The 11,132-nt window shown below is 57.0% G+C and overlaps 1 protein-coding gene across 2 annotated transcripts in view; it reads right to left on the bottom strand.

Annotated features, from left to right (window-relative positions):
• The window catches only part of PPP1R26 (protein phosphatase 1 regulatory subunit 26), a 34,290-nt gene extending 27,420 nt beyond the window's left edge, over positions 1 to 6,870 (bottom strand). For both annotated transcript variants that reach the window (XM_088458774.1, XM_088458775.1), the window contains exon 1: positions 6,623 to 6,870. The gene's annotated coding sequence lies outside the window, so the exon portion shown is untranslated. The remainder of the gene's footprint in view (positions 1 to 6,622) is intronic.
• Positions 6,871 to 11,132: the final 4,262 nt, after the last annotated feature.

The following is an 11,132-nucleotide window of genomic DNA, read 5'->3' as shown; positions in this document are numbered from 1 at the left end:
GTGGCAGCAGAGCCCTGTGTGTGTGCAGGCTGTTAGCAGCAGAGCCCTGTGTGTGTGTGCAGGGTGGCTGTTAGCAGCAGAGCCCTGTGTGTGTGTGCAGGGTGGCAGCAGAGCTCTGTGTGTGTGTGCAGGGTGGCAGCAGAGCTCTGTGTGTGTGTGCAGGGTGGCAGCAGAGCCCTGTGTGTGTGTGCAGGGTGGCAGCAGAGCCCTGTGTGTGTGTGCAGGGTGGCAGCAGAGCCCTGTGTGTGTGTGCAGGGTGGCAGCAGAGCCCTGCGTGTGTGTGCAGGGTGGCAGCAGAGCCCTGTGTGTGTGCAGGCTGTTAGCAGCAGAGCCCTGTGTGTGTGTGTGTGCAGGGTGGCAGCAGAGCCCTGTGTGTGCATGCTGATATCAGCAGAGCCCTGTGTGTGTGTGTGTGCAGGGTGGCAGCAGAGCCCTGTGTGTGTGCAGGCTGTTAGCAGCAGAGCCCTGTATGTGTGTGTGCAGGGTGGCAGCAGAGCCCTGTGTGTGTGCAGGGTGGCAGCAGAGCCCCGTGTGTGTGTGTGCAGGGTGGCAGCAGCAGAGCCCCGTGTGTGTGTGTGCAGGGTGGCAGCAGCAGAGCCCTGTGTGTGTGTGTGTGTATAGGGTGGCAGCAGAGCCCTGTGTGTGTGTGCAGGGTGGCAGCAGAGCCCTGTGTGTGTGTGCAGGGTGGCAGCAGAGCTCTGTGTGTGTGTGCAGGGTGGCAGCAGAGCTCTGTGTGTGTGTGCAGGGTGGCAGCAGAGCCCTGTGTGTGTGTGCAGGGTGGCAGCAGAGCCCTGTGTGTGTGTGCAGGGTGGCAGCAGAGCCCTGCGTGTGTGTGCAGGGTGGCAGCAGAGCCCTGTGTGTGTGCAGGCTGTTAGCAGCAGAGCCCTGTGTGTGTGTGTGTGTATAGGGTGGCAGCAGAGCCCTGTGTGTGTGTGCAGGGTGGCAGCAGAGCCCTGTGTGTGTGTGCAGGGTGGCAGCAGAGCTCTGTGTGTGTGTGCAGGGTGGCAGCAGAGCTCTGTGTGTGTGTGCAGGGTGGCAGCAGAGCCCTGTGTGTGTGTGCAGGGTGGCAGCAGAGCCCTGTGTGTGTGTGCAGGGTGGCAGCAGAGCCCTGCGTGTGTGTGCAGGGTGGCAGCAGAGCCCTGTGTGTGTGCAGGCTGTTAGCAGCAGAGCCCTGTGTGTGTGTGCAGGGTGGCAGCAGAGCTCTGTGTGTGTGTGCAGGGTGGCAGCAGAGCTCTGTGTGTGTGTGCAGGGTGGCAGCAGAGCCCTGTGTGTGTGTGCAGGGTGGCAGCAGAGCCCTGTGTGTGTGTGCAGGGTGGCAGCAGAGCCCTGCGTGTGTGTGCAGGGTGGCAGCAGAGCCCTGTGTGTGTGCAGGCTGTTAGCAGCAGAGCCCTGTGTGTGTGTGTGTGCAGGGTGGCAGCAGAGCCCTGTGTGTGCATGCTGATATCAGCAGAGCCCTGTGTGTGTGTGTGTGCAGGGTGGCAGCAGAGCCCTGTGTGTGTGTGTGCAGGGTGGCAGCAGAGCCGTGTGTGTGTGTGTGTGTGTGCAGGGTGGCAGCAGAGCCCCGTGTGTGTGTGTGCAGGGTGGCAGCAGCAGAGCCCCGTGTGTGTGTGTGTGTGCAGGGTGGCAGCAGAGCCCCGTGTGTGTGTGTGTGTGTGCAGGGTGGCAGCAGAGCCCTGTGGGTGTGTGTGTGCAGGCTGTTAGCAGCAGAGCCCTGTGTGTGTGTGTGTGTGCAGGGTGACAGCAGAGCCGTGTGTGTGTGTGTGTGTGTGTGTGTAGGGTGGCAGCAGAGCCCTGTGTGTGTGTGCAGGGTGGCAGCAGCAGAGCCCCGTGTGTGTGTGTGCAGGGTGGCAGCAGCAGAGCCCCGTGTGTGTGTGTGTGTGCAGGGTGGCAGCAGCAGAGCCCCGTGTGTGTGTGTGCAGGGTGGCAGCAGCAGAGCCCCGTGTGTGTGTGTGTGCAGGGTGGCAGCAGAGCCCTGTGGGTGTGTGTGTGCAGGCTGTTAGCAGCAGAGCCCTGTGGGTGTGTGTGTGCAGGCTGTTAGCAGCAGAGCCCTGTGGGTGTGTGTGTGCAGGCTGTTAGCAGCAGAGCCCCGTGTGTGTGTGTGTGCAGGGTGGCAGCAGCAGAGCCCCGTGTGTGTGTGTGCAGGGTGGCAGCAGCAGAGCCCCGTGTGTGTGTGTGCAGGGTGGCAGCAGCAGAGCCCCGTGTGTGTGTGTGCAGGGTGGCAGCAGCAGAGCCCCGTGTGTGTGTGTGCAGGGTGGCAGCAGCAGAGCCCCGTGTGTGTGTGTGCAGGGTGGCAGCAGCAGAGCCCCGTGTGTGTGTGTGCAGGGTGGCAGCAGCAGAGCCCCGTGTGTGTGTGTGCAGGGTGGCAGCAGCAGAGCCCCGTGTGTGTGTGTGCAGGGTGGCAGCAGCAGAGCCCCGTGTGTGTGTGTGCAGGGTGGCAGCAGCAGAGCCCCGTGTGTGTGTGTGCAGGGTGGCAGCAGCAGAGCCCCGTGTGTGTGTGTGCAGGGTGGCAGCAGAGCTGTGTGTGTGTGCAGGGTGGCAGCAGAGCCCTGTGTGTGTGTGCAGAGTGGCAGCAGAGCCCTGCGTGTGTGTGCAGGGTGGCAGCAGAGCCCTGCGTGTGTGTGCAGGGTGGCAGCAGAGCCCTGTGTGTGTCCAGGCTGTTAGCAGCAGAGCCCTGTATGTGTGTGTGCAGGGTGGCAGCAGAGCCCTGTGTGTGTGTGCAGGGTGGCAGCAGAGCCCTGTGTGTGTGCAGGCTGTTAGCAGCAGAGCCCTGTATGTGTGTGTGCAGGGTGGCAGCAGAGCCCTGTGTGTGTGCAGGGTGGCAGCAGAGCCCCGTGTGTGTGTGTGCAGGGTGGCAGCAGCAGAGCCCCGTGTGTGTGTGTGCAGGGTGGCAGCAGCAGAGCCCTGTGTGTGTGTGTGTGTATAGGGTGGCAGCAGAGCCCTGTGTGTGTGTGCAGGGTGGCAGCAGAGCCCTGTGTGTGTGTGCAGGGTGGCAGCAGAGCTCTGTGTGTGTGTGCAGGGTGGCAGCAGAGCTCTGTGTGTGTGTGCAGGGTGGCAGCAGAGCCCTGTGTGTGTGTGCAGGGTGGCAGCAGAGCCCTGTGTGTGTGTGCAGGGTGGCAGCAGAGCCCTGCGTGTGTGTGCAGGGTGGCAGCAGAGCCCTGTGTGTGTGCAGGCTGTTAGCAGCAGAGCCCTGTGTGTGTGTGTGTGTATAGGGTGGCAGCAGAGCCCTGTGTGTGTGTGCAGGGTGGCAGCAGAGCCCTGTGTGTGTGTGCAGGGTGGCAGCAGAGCTCTGTGTGTGTGTGCAGGGTGGCAGCAGAGCTCTGTGTGTGTGTGCAGGGTGGCAGCAGAGCCCTGTGTGTGTGTGCAGGGTGGCAGCAGAGCCCTGCGTGTGTGTGCAGGGTGGCAGCAGAGCCCTGCGTGTGTGTGCAGGGTGGCAGCAGAGCCCTGTGTGTGTGCAGGCTGTTAGCAGCAGAGCCCTGTGTGTGTGTGTGTGCAGGGTGGCAGCAGAGCCCTGTGTGTGTGTGCAGGGTGGCAGCAGAGCCCTGTGTGTGCATGCAGATATCAGCAGAGCCCCGTGTGTGTGTGTGCAGGGTGGCAGCAGCAGAGCCCCGTGTGTGTGTGTGCAGGGTGGCAGCAGCAGAGCCCCGTGTGTGTGTGTGCAGGGTGGCAGCAGCAGAGCCCCGTGTGTGTGTGTGCAGGGTGGCAGCAGCAGAGCCCCGTGTGTGTGTGTGCAGGGTGGCAGCAGCAGAGCCCCGTGTGTGTGTGTGCAGGGTGGCAGCAGCAGAGCCCCGTGTGTGTGTGTGCAGGGTGGCAGCAGCAGAGCCCCGTGTGTGTGTGTGCAGGGTGGCAGCAGCAGAGCCCCGTGTGTGTGTGTGCAGGGTGGCAGCAGCAGAGCCCCGTGTGTGTGTGTGCAGGGTGGCAGCAGCAGAGCCCCGTGTGTGTGTGTGCAGGGTGGCAGCAGAGCTGTGTGTGTGTGCAGGGTGGCAGCAGAGCCCTGTGTGTGTGTGCAGAGTGGCAGCAGAGCCCTGCGTGTGTGTGCAGGGTGGCAGCAGAGCCCTGCGTGTGTGTGCAGGGTGGCAGCAGAGCCCTGTGTGTGTCCAGGCTGTTAGCAGCAGAGCCCTGTATGTGTGTGTGCAGGGTGGCAGCAGAGCCCTGTGTGTGTGTGCAGGGTGGCAGCAGAGCCCTGTGTGTGTGCAGGCTGTTAGCAGCAGAGCCCTGTATGTGTGTGTGCAGGGTGGCAGCAGAGCCCTGTGTGTGTGCAGGGTGGCAGCAGAGCCCCGTGTGTGTGTGTGCAGGGTGGCAGCAGCAGAGCCCCGTGTGTGTGTGTGCAGGGTGGCAGCAGCAGAGCCCTGTGTGTGTGTGTGTGTATAGGGTGGCAGCAGAGCCCTGTGTGTGTGTGCAGGGTGGCAGCAGAGCCCTGTGTGTGTGTGCAGGGTGGCAGCAGAGCTCTGTGTGTGTGTGCAGGGTGGCAGCAGAGCTCTGTGTGTGTGTGCAGGGTGGCAGCAGAGCCCTGTGTGTGTGTGCAGGGTGGCAGCAGAGCCCTGTGTGTGTGTGCAGGGTGGCAGCAGAGCCCTGCGTGTGTGTGCAGGGTGGCAGCAGAGCCCTGTGTGTGTGCAGGCTGTTAGCAGCAGAGCCCTGTGTGTGTGTGTGTGTATAGGGTGGCAGCAGAGCCCTGTGTGTGTGTGCAGGGTGGCAGCAGAGCCCTGTGTGTGTGTGCAGGGTGGCAGCAGAGCTCTGTGTGTGTGTGCAGGGTGGCAGCAGAGCTCTGTGTGTGTGTGCAGGGTGGCAGCAGAGCCCTGTGTGTGTGTGCAGGGTGGCAGCAGAGCCCTGCGTGTGTGTGCAGGGTGGCAGCAGAGCCCTGCGTGTGTGTGCAGGGTGGCAGCAGAGCCCTGTGTGTGTGCAGGCTGTTAGCAGCAGAGCCCTGTGTGTGTGTGTGTGCAGGGTGGCAGCAGAGCCCTGTGTGTGTGTGCAGGGTGGCAGCAGAGCCCTGTGTGTGCATGCAGATATCAGCAGAGCCCCGTGTGTGTGTGTGCAGGGTGGCAGCAGCAGAGCCCCGTGTGTGTGTGTGCAGGGTGGCAGCAGCAGAGCCCCGTGTGTGTGTGTGCAGGGTGGCAGCAGCAGAGCCCCGTGTGTGTGTGTGCAGGGTGGCAGCAGCAGAGCCCCGTGTGTGTGTGTGCAGGGTGGCAGCAGCAGAGCCCCGTGTGTGTGTGTGCAGGGTGGCAGCAGCAGAGCCCCGTGTGTGTGTGTGCAGGGTGGCAGCAGCAGAGCCCCGTGTGTGTGTGTGCAGGGTGGCAGCAGCAGAGCCCCGTGTGTGTGTGTGCAGGGTGGCAGCAGCAGAGCCCCGTGTGTGTGTGTGCAGGGTGGCAGCAGCAGAGCCCCGTGTGTGTGTGTGCAGGGTGGCAGCAGCAGAGCCCCGTGTGTGTGTGTGCAGGGTGGCAGCAGAGCTGTGTGTGTGTGCAGGGTGGCAGCAGAGCCCTGTGTGTGTGTGCAGAGTGGCAGCAGAGCCCTGCGTGTGTGTGCAGGGTGGCAGCAGAGCCCTGCGTGTGTGTGCAGGGTGGCAGCAGAGCCCTGTGTGTGTCCAGGCTGTTAGCAGCAGAGCCCTGTATGTGTGTGTGCAGGGTGGCAGCAGAGCCCTGTGTGTGTGTGCAGGGTGGCAGCAGAGCCCTGTGTGTGTGCAGGCTGTTAGCAGCAGAGCCCTGTATGTGTGTGTGCAGGGTGGCAGCAGAGCCCTGTGTGTGTGCAGGGTGGCAGCAGAGCCCCGTGTGTGTGTGTGCAGGGTGGCAGCAGCAGAGCCCCGTGTGTGTGTGTGCAGGGTGGCAGCAGCAGAGCCCTGTGTGTGTGTGTGTGTATAGGGTGGCAGCAGAGCCCTGTGTGTGTGTGCAGGGTGGCAGCAGAGCCCTGTGTGTGTGTGCAGGGTGGCAGCAGAGCTCTGTGTGTGTGTGCAGGGTGGCAGCAGAGCTCTGTGTGTGTGTGCAGGGTGGCAGCAGAGCCCTGTGTGTGTGTGCAGGGTGGCAGCAGAGCCCTGTGTGTGTGTGCAGGGTGGCAGCAGAGCCCTGCGTGTGTGTGCAGGGTGGCAGCAGAGCCCTGTGTGTGTGCAGGCTGTTAGCAGCAGAGCCCTGTGTGTGTGTGTGTGTATAGGGTGGCAGCAGAGCCCTGTGTGTGTGTGCAGGGTGGCAGCAGAGCCCTGTGTGTGTGTGCAGGGTGGCAGCAGAGCTCTGTGTGTGTGTGCAGGGTGGCAGCAGAGCTCTGTGTGTGTGTGCAGGGTGGCAGCAGAGCCCTGTGTGTGTGTGCAGGGTGGCAGCAGAGCCCTGTGTGTGTGTGCAGGGTGGCAGCAGAGCCCTGCGTGTGTGTGCAGGGTGGCAGCAGAGCCCTGTGTGTGTGCAGGCTGTTAGCAGCAGAGCCCTGTGTGTGTGTGTGTGCAGGGTGGCAGCAGAGCCCTGTGTGTGTGTGCAGGGTGGCAGCAGAGCCCTGTGTGTGCATGCAGATATCAGCAGAGCCCTGTGGGTGGGTAGTAGCTGCAGACCAGTCCCCGCCCTCTCTCCCCCGGATCCCCGGACCTCTGACTTTGCAGCCCGGCCTCACCAGGCCCAATGCGGCCACAGCAGCCCGGCTCCCGCCTGCTCACCTGTGCGGCGGCTCCAACCCATGTCCGGATCGGGATGTGATGATGGGATCCATGCCCGGGCCCGGAGCGGACTGACAGTCCCGGTAACACCGAGCACCGGCTGCAGAGCTCCGCACCACACTCCAACAAGCGCTGCAGCCCGGGGACGCGCACGTACAGCCGGGAGCGCGCACTGTCTCTGCCCCTCAGCTCAGCGTCAGCGCGTCACTGTTACCATGGAGATGCTGCCTGACAACTCCCAGCACTAGGCCTCATGCAACCAGCAGCAGCAGCAGTGTGACCCGCCCCCTATGTATACAGCAGGTACATGTACAGTCCTCCCAATGTGTATACGTCACACGTACAGTCCTCCCCTGTGTATACAGCAGTTATATATACAGTCACACACAGTACCCCAGTGTATACAGCAGGTACATGTACAGTCCTCCCAGTGTGTATACCGTCACATGTACAGTCCTCCCAATGTGTATACGTCACATGTACAGTCCTCCCCTGTGTATACAGCAGTTATATATACAGTCCTCCCAATGTGTATACGTCACACGTACAGTCCTCCCCTGTGTATACAGCAGTTATATATACAGTCACACAGTCCCCCCAGTGTATACTGTCACAGGTACAGTCCCCCCACTGTATACAGCATATACAGTCACACGTACAGTCCCCCCAGTGTATACAGCAGTTATATATACAGTCACACAGTCCCCCCAGTGTATACTGTCACACGTACACTGCTCCCGGTGTATACAGCAATTATATATACAGTCACACACAGTACCCCAGTGTATACAATCACACGTACAGTCCCCCCAGTGTATACCATCACACGTACAGTCCCCCCACTGTATACAGCATATACAGTCACACGTACAGTCCTCCCAGTGTATACAGCAGTTATATATTCAGTCACACATATAGTCCCCCCAGTGTGTACAGTCACAGGTACAGTCCTCCCAATGTGTATACCGTCACTTGTACAGTCCTTCCAGTATGTATACCGTCACACGTACAGTCCTTCCAGTGTGCATACCGTCACAAGTACAGTCCCCCGTGTGTACCGTCACACATACAGTCCACAGACTGTATACAGCAGTTATATATACAGTCATACAGTCTCCCCTGTGTATACCAGCACATGTACAGTCCCCCCAGTGTATACCAAGTCCCCAAATGTATACAGTCACATGTAGTACAGTCTTCCCAGTGTATATGGCAGTTTTCTTTATATACAATCACATGTACAGCCCACCAGTGTATACATCAATCATATATACAATATAGTTATATACAGTCACATGAACAGTCCCCCCAGTGTGTACCGTCACATGTACAGTACCCCAGGGTATACATACAATCCGTTGTAGAGACAGCGACAACACTGAAATGTTGATATTCTGGGTGTTTTTTGTCCCTTAGTGCCGCTGTCTCTCACCTGCATATATATGTTTAAATAGATAGATGATCTGGCATTCATCAACTCAAACATTTACTAAGTTGCTCAGGTGCCCTCCAGAGTGTGTGGTATACTGTGTCAGGATGCAACCCACACTCACGTGGTTTAAAATAAAAAAAAATTAGTGTTAGTCACTGACTCACTGCAGTGCAGGAACCTGAAGAAAGAAAATGTATTCTGAAACACCAAACTTGCACTTCAGTGAATAGCAGTAATCATCTGACTGTAAATATATATATATATATTAGAACACATAGTGACAAAGCGAAAGAGCGACAAATCTTATATATAAAATTCATTGGTCTGTTTGTTTGTCTGTCCGGTTATGCATTTAGACACCCCTGTACCGGCTGAGATAAAACCAACACAAGGTGGTTCTAGTTGGATCCTGGCCAGGTTTTAGGGGGATTAGGGTCCCTGTTGGACCTACCGGTGGTGTTTGCTGGGCAGAACTTTGACCCGGGGACGCTGGGCAGAACTTTGACCCAGGGAGCCTGTTCTGAGCCTTCAACTGGATGGATTTGGATGAACATTTCTCAGAGTGGTAACATTGCATCCCAGAAGACATACTAGGAGGTTTAGGTCCCGGTTGGACCTCCTGTTGGTGTACACAGGACAGAACTTTGACCCGGGGAGCCTGTTCAGGGCCTTCCACTAGATGGATCTGTATGAAAACAACAGAGGGGTGGCAATTGGTCTGGGGTGCCTAATGGAGTGGTTGGGGTTCCGGCCGCACCTCACGGCGGAGTGCGCTACGCAGGACTTTGACCCAGGGAGCCTGTTCTGGGCCTTCCACTGGATGGATTTGGACAACATCACATAAAACGTAATAACTTGAAGATACACCCCTGCACTGATTGGAATGAAACCAACACAAGGTGGTCCAGTTGGATCGCAGAAGGCATACTAGGGTGGTTAGTGTCCTGGTCGGACCTCCTGTTGGTGTACGCTGGCCAGAACTTTGACCCGGTGAGCTTGTTCTGGGCCTACCACTGATGGATTTGGACGAAAACATTGGATCCCAGAAGACATACTAAGGGGTTGAGGTCCCGGTCGGACCTCCCGTTGGGTAGAACCTTGACCCGGGGGGCCTGTTCTGGACCTTCTACTGGTTGGATTTTGATGGGTACTTCAGCTATAATTAATATATATATGCTATCCTGACGAAAGAACATATAAAAGTTCAGAAACGCTGAAGCATTACAAGCGGACTTGTATCCTTCTTTCAAAGACGTCCAGAGTGCCAACTTCCTTGTTTTGCTATATATTTGTCTCTCACTCCGTGAGAGTTAAAGAGGACGGCACCGGGTGCATCTCTCTCCCTCTCTTTCTCCTTGTAAATAAGACTCAGGACTCCAAAAGGTCAAGTTGACCTTCTGGAGTCCTGAATCTCACTTACAAGTCCTGTGAGTGCCGCTGTTTTTTCCATGTTTATATATATATATATATATATATGTGACAAAAGTCCATGAATGATGACGTATTGCCTCTTTCTGAAACCCGATTTTTGATGGGAAAAATCCGAATTTGCCGGGAAAATCCAAACTAATCCAAGCCTGCACATCCCATATACATATATATATATATATATATATATATATATATATATATATATATTACTGTGCAAAAGGTTTAGGCAGGTGTGGAAAAAATCGTGCAAAGTAAAAATTCCTTAAAAGAATAGAAGTGTTACTAGTTTATTTTTATCAATTGACAAAATGCAAAGCGAATGAACACAAGGGAAATCTAAATCAAATCAATATTTGGTATTACAAAGTCCGGTATTTTGTAGGATTATAGTCAGGTGTATGATTAACCAATCATGCCAAACAGGTGATACTGATCATCATTTTCATATGTACTGTGGGTTGAAACACAGTCATTAACTGAAACAGCTGTGTAGGAGGTTTTGATGAAGTTAAGGCCCATTTGAAGATTTGTAGAGAGCTGGAGGGAGAGAGAGTTCCAGAGGTGGAGAGCAGCACGGGCAAAATCTTGGACACAGGAGTGGGAGGAAGTAATCAGTTGGCAGGAGAGGCGGCATTTGTTGAGCGAAGAAGGCGGACAGGAGAGTGAAGGGAGAGGAGGTCAGAGATGTAAATTGGAGAGGAATGGGTGAGGGCTTTATAAGTGAGTGTAAGAACCTTGAATTGGGCTCTGAAGTGGAAGGGGAGCCAGTGTAGGGCCTGTAGGAGAGGGGAGGCAAATGTAGAACTTTTGGAGAAGAAGATGAGCCGAGCAGCAGCATTGAGGACAGATTGGAGTGGAGAGAGGTGGGAGTCAGGGGCCAGATAAGAGGAGGTTATAATAGTCCAATCTGGAGATGACCAGTGAGTGGATGAGGGTTTTAGTAGCATCCTGGGTGAGAGAGGGTCTGATCCTGGAAATATTTTTGAGATGGAAGCGGCAGGACTGTGGGGGATACTGAATGTGTGGTGTGAAAGAGAGTGAAGAGTCCAGGATAACTCCAAGGCAGCGCACTTTGGGAATAGAGGAGATAGTTGTGCCGTCAATAGACAACGAAATTGTGGGAAGTGAGGTAGTGGAAGACAATAACAGAGATGGGGAGGAGGGGGAGCACAATAACAGAGATGGGGAGGAGGGGGAAGTACAATAACAGATGGGGAGGAGGGGGGAGCACAATAACAGATGGGGAGGAGAGGGGAGCACAATAACAGAGATGGGGAGGAGGGGGGAGCACAATAACAGAGATGGGGAAGAGGAGAGCGGAGCACAATAACAGATGGGGAGGAGGGGGAGCACAATAACAGAGATGGGGAGGAGGGGGAAGTACAATAACAGATGGGGAGGAGGGGGGAGCACAATAACAGAGATGGGGTGGAGAGGGGAGCACAATAACAGAGATGGGGAGGAGGGAGCACAATAACAGATGGAGAGGAGGGGGGAGCACAATAACAGAGATGGGGAGGAGGGGGAAGCACAATAACAGAGATGGGGAGGAGGGGGAGCACAATAACAGAGATGGGGAGGAGGGGGGAGCACAATAGCAGAGATGGGGAGGAGGAGGGGAGAGCACAATAACAGATGGGGGGAGGA

The sequence above is a fragment of the Taudactylus pleione genome, unplaced genomic scaffold (assembly GCF_031769625.1).
Source record: "Taudactylus pleione unplaced genomic scaffold, aTauple2 ptg000850l, whole genome shotgun sequence".
NCBI lineage: Eukaryota > Metazoa > Chordata > Amphibia > Anura > Myobatrachidae > Taudactylus > Taudactylus pleione.
Note: the sequence above shows the minus strand (reverse complement) of the source record. Positions and strands in the feature narration are given on the sequence as shown.